The sequence below is a fragment of the Oncorhynchus keta genome, chromosome 21 (genome assembly GCF_023373465.1).
Source record: "Oncorhynchus keta strain PuntledgeMale-10-30-2019 chromosome 21, Oket_V2, whole genome shotgun sequence".
NCBI classification, from domain to species: domain Eukaryota; kingdom Metazoa; phylum Chordata; class Actinopteri; order Salmoniformes; family Salmonidae; genus Oncorhynchus; species Oncorhynchus keta.
Window position 1 is genome coordinate 23782300 of NC_068441.1, and position 13052 is coordinate 23795351.

A 13052-nucleotide genomic window follows, 5' to 3' on the forward strand; every position below is an offset into this window, starting at 1 on the left:
AGTCTGTCACCAATGTGTATGTTAATGTCAGCTCTAGTGTAGTTCTGTTTCCATCAGGAATGTGACACTAAGACTTGGGGCGAGCAGAATCAACACCTTCTGCATCATTCAAGACAGTTGCTTTTCAAGGTGTTAAAGTTCAGAGTTAGCCATTGTTGGTAAATTGAGGCTGAAAAGTACCCAGGGCCTGGGGCCTTGTCAGGGCAGGTTCACCGGAGCCATGCCCCAGTGAGACATGGCTGCAGGTCTGAGTAGATGGAAACAGAAACATTTGAGTCTTTTGGGTAAAACACCATGGTAAATCCTCCTCCCCCCCCCCCCTCCTCCCTCTCTGCAGATGACTTCGTCAACCATTTTGAAAAGAAGGTCGACGACATCCGATCCTCGTTTGCTAAGTCAAACGACACCGCTGGTTCTGCTCACACTGCCCTACCCTGTGCTCTGACCTCTTTCTCCCCTCTCTCTCCAGATGAAATCTGGCGTCTTGTGACGGCCGGCCGCCCAACAACCTGCCCGCTCGACCCTATCCCCTCCTCTCTTCTCCAGACCATTTCCGGAGACCTTCTCCCTTACCTCACCTCGCTCATCAACTCATCCCTGACCGCTGGCTACGTCCCTTCCGTCTTCAAGAGAGCGAGAGTTGCACCCCTTCTGAAAAAACCTACACTCGATCCCTCCGATGTCAACAACTACAGACCAGTATCCCTTCTTTCTTTTCTCTCCAAAACTCTTGAACGTGCCGTCCTTGGCCAGCTCTCCCGCTATCTCTCTCAGAATGACCTTCTTGATCGAAATCAGTCAGGTTTCAAGACTAGTCATTCAACTGAGACTGCTCTTCTCTGTATCACGGAGGCGCTCCGCACTGCTAAAGCTAACTCTCTCTCCTCTGCTCTCATCCTTCTAGACCTATCGGCTGCCTTCGATACTGTGAACCATCAGATCCTCCTCTCCACCCTCTCCGAGTTGGGCATCTCCGGCGCGGCCCACGCTTGGATTGCGTCCTACCTGACAGGTCGCTCCTACCAGGTGGCGTGGCGAGAATCTGTCTCCTCACCACGCGCTCTCACCACTGGTGTCCCCCAGGGCTCTGTTCTAGGCCCTCTCCTATTCTCGCTATACACCAAGTCACTTGGCTCTGTCATAACCTCACATGGTCTCTCCTATCATTGCTATGCAGACGACACACAATTAATCTTCTCCTTTCCCCCTTCTGATGACCAGGTGGCGAATCGCATCTCTGCATGTCTGGCAGACATATCAGTGTGGATGACGGATCACCACCTCAAGCTGAACCTCGGCAAGACGGAGCTGCTCTTCCTCCCGGGAAGGACTGCCCGTTCCATGATCTCGCCATCACGGTTGACAACTCCATTGTGTCCTCCTCCCAGAGCGCTAAGAACCTTGGCGTGATCCTGGACAACACCCTGTCGTTCTCAACTAACATCAAGGCGGTGGCCCGTTCCTGTAGGTTCATGCTCTACAACATCCGCAGAGTACGACCCTGCCTCACACAGGAAGCGGCGCAGGTCCTAATCCAGGCACTTGTCATCTCCCGTCTGGACTACTGCAACTCGCTGTTGGCTGGGCTCCCTGCCTGTGCCATTAAACCCCTACAACTCATCCAGAACGCCGCAGCCCGTCTGGTGTTCAACCTTCCCAAGTTCTCTCACGTCACCCCGCTCCTCCGCTCTCTCCACTGGCTTCCAGTTGAAGCTCGCATCCGCTACAAGCCCATGGTGCTTGCCTACGGAGCTGTGAGGGGAACGGCACCTCAGTACCTCCAGGCTCTGATCAGGCCCTACACCCAAACAAGGGCACTGCGTTCATCCACCTCTGGCCTGCTCGCCTCCCTACCACTGAGGAAGTACAGTTCCCGCTCAGCCCAGTCAAAACTGTTCGCTGCTCTGGCTCCCCAATGGTGGAACACACTCCCTCACAACGCCAGGACAGCGGAGTCAATCACCACCTTCCGGAGACACCTGAAACCCCACCTCTTTAAGGAATACCTAGGATAGGATAAAGTAATCCTTCTCACCCCCCCCCCCCCCCCCCTTAAAAGATTTAGATGCACTATTGTAAAGTGGCTGTTCCACTGGATGTAATAAGGTGAATGCACCAATTTGTAAGTCGCTCTGGATAAGAGCGTCTGCGAAATGACTTAAATGTAAATGTAAATGTAAATCCTCAACTGAAACGCACCACCGGTGTCTGCATCTCTCACCCGGACATTATCCTGGCAACCCTGCCTCTCTTTTTCTTCCTATGGATTTTTTGTGGGAAAGTGTATGTTTATAATACTCACTGTTAATTGACCTTATGGTATACCTGTTTTCTGTATACTTTCTGTTCTCCTTTATTCCTGGTAGTGTCATTAAGGTCTCCATGTAAGTGCATATATCTTTGCCTAAATGTTTGATTGGAGTATAAGGAATGAAACTGGTCAATACAGAACTGGGTGTACATCAAATGTTTACTCCAGGATGATATCTTTGAGGCTCATTTGTTTATGTAAACATGTGCATATCAACAGCGTTCAGCAACACACATTCAAAATGCACGCGCACACACACCTGTAATTCTTACAGAAACCACTTCATGTCACAAACTTTCCCTGGATGCCACTAGTCTTGCTCAACACAAAATGTCACCTGTCTAAAAATATTGAGGTCCATGGATCTAATATTTTGTCATTTCTAAATGTTGTCGTTTACCACTAATGAAGCCTAAAGATAAATAATCAACTTGATTAAAGAGAAAAAAATATATTTAGTTTTTAATAAAGTAGTTGTCACCATCGTCTAAGGTGTAAACAGTGGACCAAGGTGCAGCGTCGGGGAGCGTACATACTTCGCCAACAAACCAATAAACATCAAACGAAACCGTGCCGCCAACGTAGTGCGCAGAGGCAACTATACATGGACAACTACCCACCAATACATGTGGGGGAAAAGGCTACCTAAGTATGGTTCTCAATCAGAGACAACGATAGACAGCTGCCTCTGATTGAGAACCACACCCGGCCAAACACACAGAAATACAAATCATAGAACAAGGAACATAGAATGCCCACCCAAATCACACCCTGACCAAACCAAAATAGAGACATATAAATCTCTCTATGGTCAGGGCGTGACAGTAGTACAATTTAAAGTGAGTATGTTTTGTTGCAAATATGTATTTACGGAGAACTTATATCATATATTTGATATAATAATGTATTTTACTCATCATAACACCTTCTCTACTTCCACAGTCTCTCCCTCCCTCTGTCTCTTGTTAATCAAGAGGACAGCTGCCTTCTAAAAGGGATGTGTAGATGTAAGTGGACATAGTGTGTAGTCTGTCATGTACACTTCTCCACTCTCCACCATTGACTATAGATTCTCCAGATGTTCGTGGCGGTACAGACAGATACCAATCACAATGGACTCCATTGCGTGTTTAGACCGAGGCTTATAATGTCAGTATAGAAATCTCTCTCTCTCAATTCAATTGGCTTTATTGGCATGAGAAACATATGTTCACATTGCCGAAGCAAGTGAAATAGATCATTAAAAAAAAGTTAAATAAACAGTCAGAAATTAACAGTAAACATTACACTCACAATAGTTTCAAAAGAATGGTGGCATTTCAATGTTATATTATGGTGAATTAAATAAACATAAATATGGGTTGTATTTACAGTGGTGTTAGTCTCTGTCTCTCTCTCATTCTCTCTCTCTCTCTCTAGAGTAAGCAGCGATGTGCAGGTAAAATATCCCACACACAGTAAATAACAAAGCCTGAGGCCTGGAGTCTTGTTTTCTCTAATCTCAGATAAAATGATTATGACCAGATGATCTCAGCAGCACAGGTGTGTGTGGCCGTGGTAGCGTTTACTCCATGGAGAGCTACGTGTAAAATAATTTATATGAACCTAGAAATGGAGAATGACTGCAGCAGGCTTACTGGAGCAGAAATTATAGGAAGGTTGTGAAGAAGCAGCATATGTGTCTCTCATTCTCTCACCCTCTCTGTCTCATCATCCATCTCACTCCATCCATCCTCTATCGCACACCCTCTCTCTATCCACTCTCTCGATCATGGGTAGACCAGCACAACCCAGCAATCTGAATCTACCCAGGAGATTAAGGCTATAAAAATATCTAAATGCGCTTGGTCCCTTGGCCATCTACTTAAGCCTCTTTAAAACCCCTGCTTAAATGACGAACCCAGTGAGCTGAAAAGCGTTGATCTTTCTCCAATGTGTGTGTGTGTTGCATACGTGTGTATGTTGAAGGGTTGGATCACTGTGTTGCTGGTAGTATGGAATTGTTGCTCAGAAGGTGAGGCTAGAGTAGACATAACTATGCTTCTAGAATCAAAACACCTTCAGATCAGCCTTTCCTTCCCAATCCAAACTGTGTAAACATCTGCACCCTGACCCAACCCCAGCCCCGGTACCACTTCTTCCTTTCTGCACTCTCCTGAAACCATTTCCAACTCCTGCTCAAGGAAATGTGGCTTTATTTCTCTCCCTACCAAATCTAATTTGCCCTCCTCCTTCCTTCCCCTCCCTACCCTCTGCTCTGGTTGGGGCTAAGGAGCCGTCAGACGTTTGTCCCAAATTGCACCCGGTTTCCTGTATAGCGTACTACTTTTGACCAAGGCCTATAGGGCTCTGGTTAAAAGTTGTGCACTATGTAGGGAATAGGGTATCATTTGGGATATAGTTAGACAGTTCCTCTGGTGGAGATGGGAGGAGAGGGAGGGGGACATGGGACAGACTGCAGAACTCTGGCCTGGAGCCCTCCAGCTACAGACAGATAGGCAGGCCTTGCTGTGTTTACCTGCCCTGTCTGCAGCGAGGAGGGATACAGCCCAAGGCACAGAGACTGGGTCTGATACTGTCACCTAGTGGTGAAGCAAAGCACTGCATCATATTATCAATTTGGATCCTTTAAATACTTTTGTGTGACCCCCTAGAGTTGATGGTTGTTTTGATTCTGATTGACAGGTCAAACTGACCCTTAATAGAATGCTGCTATATTTGACAGCACACTTCCCCTTACCATCCACCCCCCCACCCCTACCACCCCCCACAACCCCTATCTTCCTTATCTTTTCGGCCTCCCAGTCCCAGGATCTCACTAGGTCTCAGTCTCCATCTGAAACCCCTCTCTGCTCTCCACTTCTGCTAACCAAGCAGCAGCCGGTCCTCCTTTGTCTTGGAAATCTTCAACATGAGATAGATTTAGGACAGAGTAAAACCTTTCAGAATTAATTAAACCAAACCCACTGGATAATTCACGCAATGAAATTACAAAATTAATAAATGTTACATTTAATTTGACAGTTAAGAACAAATTCTTATTTACAATGACGGCCTACCAGAAGGCTAAAGGCCTCCTGTGGGGACTGGGGCTGGGATTAAAAATGTAAAATAAATTAAAAATATAGAACAAAACACACATCATGTCAAGAGAGACACCATAACGCTACATAAAGAGACCTAAGACAACAACATAGCATGGCAGCAACACATGAAAATACAGCATGGTTGCAACTCAACATGACAACAACATGGTAGCAACACAACATGGCAGCAGCACAACATAGTAGCAGCCCAAAACATAGTGCAAACATTATTGGGAACAGACACCCTATACTCAGTACTTTGTTGAAGCACCTTTGGCAGCGATTACAGCCTCGAGTCTTCTTGGGTATGACGCTACAAGCTTGTCACACCTGTATTTGGGGAGTTTCTGCCATTCTTGTCTGCAGATCCTCTCAAGCTCTATCAGGTTGGATGGGGAGCGTCGCTGCATAGCTATTCTAAGATCTCCAGAGATGTTTGATCAGGTTCAAGTCCGGGCTCTGGCTGGGCCACTCAAGGACATTCAGAGACTTGTCCCGAAGCCACTCCTGTGTTGTCTTGGCTGTGTGCTTAGGGTCGCTGTCCTGTTGGAAGGTGAACCAGTCTGAGGTCCTGAGCGCTCTAGAGCAGGTTTTCATCAAGGATCTTTCTGTACTTTTCTCCGTTAATCTTTCTTTCAGTCTTGACTAGTCTCCCAGTCCTTGTCCCTGAAAAACATCCACACAGCATGATGCTGTCACCACCATGCATCACCATATGGATGGTGCCAGGTTTCCTCCAGATGTGACGCTTGGCATTCAGCCAAAGAGTTCAATCTTTCTTTAATCAGACAATATTGTTTCTCATGGTCTGAGAGTCCTTTAGGTGCCTTTTGGCAAACTCCAAGTGGGCTGTCATGTGCCTTTTACTGAGGAGTGACCACTCTACCACAAATCAAATCAAATCAAATGTATTTATATAGCCCTTCGTACATCAGCTGATATCTCAAAGTGCTGTACAGAAACCCAGCCTAAAACCCCAAACAGCAAGCAATGCAGGTGTAGAAGCACGGTGGCTAGGAAAAACTCCCTAGAAAGGCCAAAACCTAGGAAGAAACCTAGAGAGGAACCAGGCTATGTGGGGTGGCCAGTCCTCTTCTGGCTGTGCCGGGTGGAGATTATAACAGAACATGGCCAAGATGTTCAAATGTTCATAAATGACCAGCATGGTCAAATAATAGTAAGGCAGAACAGTTGAAACTGGAGCAGCAGCATGGCCAGGTGGACTGGGGACAGCAAGGAGTCATCATGTCAGGTAGACCTGGGGCATGGTTACTAGGGCTCAGGTCCTCCGAGAGAGAGAAAGAAAGAAGGAGAGAATTAGAGAACGCACACTTAGATTCACACAGGACACCGTATAGGACAGGAGAAGTACTCCAGATATAACAAACTGACCCTAGCCCCCCGACACAAACTACTGCAGCATAAATACTGGAGGCTGAGACAGGAGGGGTCAGGAGACACTGTGGCCCCATCCGAGGACACCCCCGGACAAAGGCCTGATTGGTGGTGCTACAGAGATGGTTGTCCTTCTGGAAGGTTCTGCCAGCTCCACAGAGGAACTCTCGACCTCATGCCTTGGTTTTTGTGTGTGACCTAATATAGACAGGTGCAGGTGCCTTTCCAAATCCTGTACAATCAATGGAATTTGCCAAAGGTGGACTCCAATCGAGTTGTAGAAAAATCTCAAGGATGATCAATGGAAACAGGATGCACCTTCTCTCAATTTCGTGTCTCATAGCAAAGGGTCTGAATACTTATGTAAATATGGTATTTCTGTTTTATATTTTTTTTTATGCATTTGCAAAATCTAACAATCTGTTTTCAATTCATCATTATGGGTTATTGTTTATTGTTTGTAAAAAAAATATTTTATACATTTTAGAATAAGGTTGTAGTATTACAAAATGTGGAAAAAGTCAAGGGGTCTGAATATTATCTGAATGCACTGTGTGTTTACCTATTATCTTACAGTGCTATGATGTGGCTCGTAGCCCTTTCCTGTAGACACATGACCAAATGGCCCTTCAGTGGCCTCATGGGTGGAATGTTATTAATACTTTTCATAATTAATAACATTATTTTTTTACGCAGAAAACCAGGTGTTTCTATGTTAAACGTTTTTCTTCTACTTCAGTCTTCTGTGATGTATATTGTGTAAACTACCTTACTGCAGCTTACATGGAAGAATATACATATCATTCTATGCTTTCTGTGTATCTTCTCTTCAAACCCTTAGAATATGTTCCTCCCTTTTCCCAGTAGTCTCTTGCTCTCAGAGCAGATTCTGAACCTTCAGAACCTTCAGCACAAGCTAAAAATGTCCATCTAACCAAATCTATCCTATAAAACCCCTTCAAACTCTATGAAAAAAAAGAGAACAAATTCCTCTGTCATGTCGAAGTTCTGTAACAGATTTCCATTTGCTCCTTACCCACTCCAACTGCCTTCTTTGGTATTGGGTATCAGATGTAACCAACCATTTCACCCCTTTCCTAATCCTTCCCCTCGCAACCTCCCTCTTCTTATCGCTTTCTCTCATGTCGTGCGTATAGCCCAGAACATCACTGGGGCCGAGCTCCCTGCCATCCAGGACCTCTATACCAGGCGGTGTCAAAAAATTATTGTCAAAGACTCCAGTCACCCAAGCCATGACTTCTCTCTCTGCTACCACACGGCAAGTGGTACCGGAGCGCCAAGTCTGGAACCAAAAGGCACCTGAACAGCTTCTACCCAAAGCCATAAGACTGCTGATCAGTTAATCTCTTTTTTTTTCCTTTTTTTTTTAACCTTTATTTAACCAGGCAAGTTAGTTAAGAACTATTTTCAATGACGGCCTGGGAACAGTGGGTTAACTGCCTGTTCAGGGGCAGAACGACAGATTTGTACCTTGTAAGGTTGAACTCGCAACCTTACGGTTACGAGTCCACCGCTCTAACCACTAGGCTACGCTGCCGCCTAGGCTTCCTGGAATGTTTACATTGACCCCCTTTATTATTTAATTATTGTTTTGCACTGGTTCTATGTACACTCACCTCTACCCACACACTCACACATGTTACACTGACACTCCCAACACACATATGCTCACAAACACAAAACACACACACCCACACATAGACACACTTCCACATTTAAAATACGCTGCTACTCTGTTTATTATATACCATGATTTCCTAGTCACTTTTACCCCTACCTACATGTACATACTTTATTACCTCAACTACCTCAACTACCTCGTACCGATGTACATTGACTCGGTACTGGTACTCCTTGTATATAGCCTCATTATTGTTTTTGTGTTACAATGTGCTTTTTACCTCTGCATTGTTGGGAATGTGCTTGTAAGTAAGCATTTCACTGTAAAGTCTACACTTGTTGTATTCGGTGCATGTGACCAATAACATTACATTATATATCTCTTTTCCTACACTTTCTTCTCTTTTCCCTGCATTGTAATGAAAGACACAGAGATAGAGAGAGAGGGAGTGAGAGAGAGAGAGAGAGAGAGAGAGAGAGAGAGAGAGAGAGAGAGAGAGAGAGAGAGAGAGAGAGAGAGAGAGAGAAAGAAAGAACAAACCATTAATACTTGCACTTCTGTGTCTCCACCAAATGTTCTCTGTTGTCTGGCTGTATGTCTATGGACACACAGTACCAGTCAAATATTTGGACACGCCTACTCATTCAAGGGTTTTTGACTATTTTCTACATTGTATAGTAATAGTGCAGACATCAAAACTATGAAATAACACATATGGAATCATGTAGTAACCAAAAAAAGTGTTAAACAAATCAAAATAGATTTTAGATTTTAGATTCTTCAAAGTTGCCACCCTTTGCCTTGATGACAGCTTTGCACACTCTTGGCATTCTCTAAACCAGCTTCATGAGGTAGTCACCTGGAATGCATTTCAATGAACAGGTGTGCCTTGTTAAAAGTTCACTTCTTAATGCGTTTGAGCCAATCAGTTGGGTTGTGACAAGGTAGGGGTGGTATACAGAACATAGCCCTATTTGGTAAAAGACCAAGTCCATATTATGGCAAGAACAGCTGAAATAAGCAAATAAAAATGACAGTCCATCATTACTTTAAGACATGAACAGCAGTCAATGCAGAACATTTCAAGAACTTTGTTCCTGGTGTCCTTTGACAGCTCTTTGGTCTTGGCCATAGTGAAGTTTGGAGTGTGACTGTTTGATATTGTGGACAGGCGTCTTTTACACTGACAACAAGTTCAAACAGGTGCCATTAATACAGGTAACGAGTGGTGGACAGATGAGCCTCTTAAAGAAGAAGTTACAGGTCTGTGAGAGCCAGAAATCTTGCTTGTTTGTAGGTGACCAAATACTTATTTTCCACCATCATTTGCAAATAAATTCATTAAAAATCCTACAATATGATTTTCTGGATTTTTTTTCTCATTTTGTCTGTCATAATTGAAATGTACCTATGATGAAAATTACAGGCCTCTCTCATATTTTTAAGTGGGAGAACTTGCACAATTGGTGGCTGACTAAATACTTTTTTGCCCCACTGTAAATGCTTCACAGCGTTCAAGTAACAGACACATCTCAACATCAACGAGAATCAACGGAGGCGAGAATCAGTTCTTCATGGTCGAATTGCTGCAAAGAAACCAGAGACTAAAACAGGAAGCTCCAGTGCTGAGGTCTGTTCAACGCTGGCCCGACAAATCTGATTCCATGCTTCAAGATTGCTTCGATCACGTGGATTGGGATATGTTCCACATTGCGTCAAACAACAACATTGACGAATACGCTGATTCGGTGAGCGAGTTTATTAACAAGTGCATCGGTGATGTCTATTAAAGCATTCCCAAACCAGAAACCTTGGATTGATGGTAGCATTCGCACGAAACTGAAAGCGCCAACCATTGCTTTTAACCAGGGCAAGGTGACCGGAAACATGACCGAATACAAACAGTGTAGCTATTCCCTCCGCAAGGCAATCAAACAAGCTATTAGAGAGACTGAAAAACAGCTTCTATCTCAAGGCCATCAGACTGTTAAACAGCCATCACTAACATTGAGTGGCTGCTGACTCAACTCCAGCCACTTTAATAATAGAAATTGATGTAAAAAAAAGTATCACTAGCCACTTTTAACAATGCCACTTAATATAATGTTTACATACCCTACATTACTCATCTCATATGTATATACTGTACTCGATACCATCTACTGCATCTTGCCTATGCCGTTCTGTACCATCACTCATTCATATTTCTTTATGTACATATTCTTCATCCCTTTACACTTCTGTGTATAAGGTAGTTGTTGTGAAATTGTTAGGTTAGATTACTCGTTGGTTATTATTGCATTGTCGGAACTAGAAGCACAAGCTTTTCACTACACTTGCATTAACATCTGCTAACGATGTATATGTGACAAATAAAATAAAATTTGATTTTGATTTGATTTGAAACCACTACTAAAGGACATCAATAATAAGAAGAGACTTGCTTAGGCCAAGAAACACGAGCAATGGACATTAGACCAGTGGAAATTTGTCCTTTGGTCTGATGAGTCCAAATTTGAGATTTTTGGTTCCAATCGCCATGTCTTTGTGAGACGCAGAGTAGGTTAATGGATGATCTACGCATGTCTGATTCCCTCCATGAAGCATGGAGGAGGAGGTGTGATGGTGTGTAGGTGCTTTGCTAGTGACACTGTCTGTGATTTATTTTGAATTCAAGGCACACTTAACCAGCATGACTACCACAGCATTCTGCAGCGATACGCCATCCCATCTGGTTTGAGCTTAGTTTTTTTTTATTTGTTTTTCAACAGGACAATGACCCAACACACCTCCAAGCTCTGTAAAGGCTATTTTTATTTTATTTTTATTTTATTTCACCTTTATTTAACCAGGTAAGTTGAGAACAAGTTCTCATTTGACTGGACCTGGCCAAGTGCTGCAGTGTGAACAGACAACACAGAGTTACACATGGAGTAAACAATTAGCAAGTCAATAACACAGTAGAAAAAAAAATGGGCAGTCTATATACAATGTGTGCAAAAGGCATGAGGAGGTAGGCGAATAATACAATTTTGCAGATTAACACTGGAGTGATAAATGATCAGATGGGCATGTACAGGTAGAGATATTGGTGTGCAAAAGAGCAGAAAAGTAAATAAATAAAAACAGTATAAAAACAGTATGGGGAAGGTGAAAAAGCAGACCAGCTGCAGCAAGTGCTCAGCATATGGCTTTAGGGATGATCAGTGAGGTGACCAGTGAACTGAGATAAGGCGGAGCTTTACCTAGCATGGACTTGTAGACGAATATGTTTTTTCCAGTTTGCTGAGTAGAGTGTTGGAAGCCATTTTGTAGATGAGGATCGGTAGGATAGTCAGTTTTACTGTTGGATTTGATTTTTGATTGGAGATGTTTGATGTGAGTCTGAAAACTCCATTTGGTTTTACTCGCGTTTAAGAGCAGTTGGAGGCCACGGAAGGAGTGCTGTATGGCATTGAAGCTCGTTTGGAGGTTGGATAGCACAGTGTCCAATGACGGGCCGAAAGTATATAGAATGGTGTCGTCTGCGTAGAGAGGTGGATCAGGGAATCGCCCGCAGCAAGAGCAACATCATTGATATATACAGAGAAAAGAGTCGGAGAACCCTGTGGCACCCCATAGAGACTGCCAGAGGACCGGACAGCATGCCCTCCGATTTGACACACTGAACTCTGTCTGCAAAGTAATTGGTGAACCAGGCAAGGCAGTCATCCGAAAACCGAGGCTGTTGAGTCTGCCGATAAGAATTTGGTGATTGACAGAGTCGAAAGCCTTGGCGAGGTCGATGAAGACGGCTGCACAGTACTGTCTTTTATTTGGGATGAGATGGTCAGTGACCAAGAATGAGAGTGATTCAGATCCAATTCAGATAGTTTGGGATGAGTTGGACCGCAGAGGGAAGTAAAAGCAGCCAACAAGTGCTCAGCATATGTGGAAACTTTTTTTATAGACTGTTGGAAACTCCTTTTATAGACTGTTGGAAAATCATTCCAGGTTAAGCTGGTTGAGAGAATGCCAAGAGTGTTCAAAGCTGTCATCAAGGCAAAGGCTGGCTACTTTGAAAAATATAAAGTATATTTTGATTTGTTTAACACTTTTTTGGTTACTACATGATTCAATATGGGTTATTTCAAAGTATGGATTTTTTCAGTATTATTCTATAATGTAGAAAATAATACAAATAAACAAAAATCGTTGAATGAGTTGGTGTGTCCAAACTTTTGACTTGTACTGTATATGTACTGTACTGTATATGCTTGTCTGTGTATATATATTTGCTTATACTGTGTGTGTGTGTGTGTGTGTGTGTGTGTGTGTGTGTGTGTGTGTGTGTGTGTGTGTGTGTGTGTGTGTGTGTGTGTGTGTGTGTGTGTGTGTGTGTGTGTGTGTGTGTGTGTGTGTGTGTGTAAGTTTGCTTTGCAATGCTTGTTTCTGTGAGAGCCACACATTATGTTTCCAAGAATCCTAGTATCATCACTAACAGAGGCATTGTTTGTCCTCTGTATAAAACACAAAGTTATAACACTCTCAAAACACCCACTCACCATTTGCCCCAGTGGCCTGTACCTCTGAGACAACACAAAAACAGTTTTCAGACAGTTGCAGCATTGCACTGTTG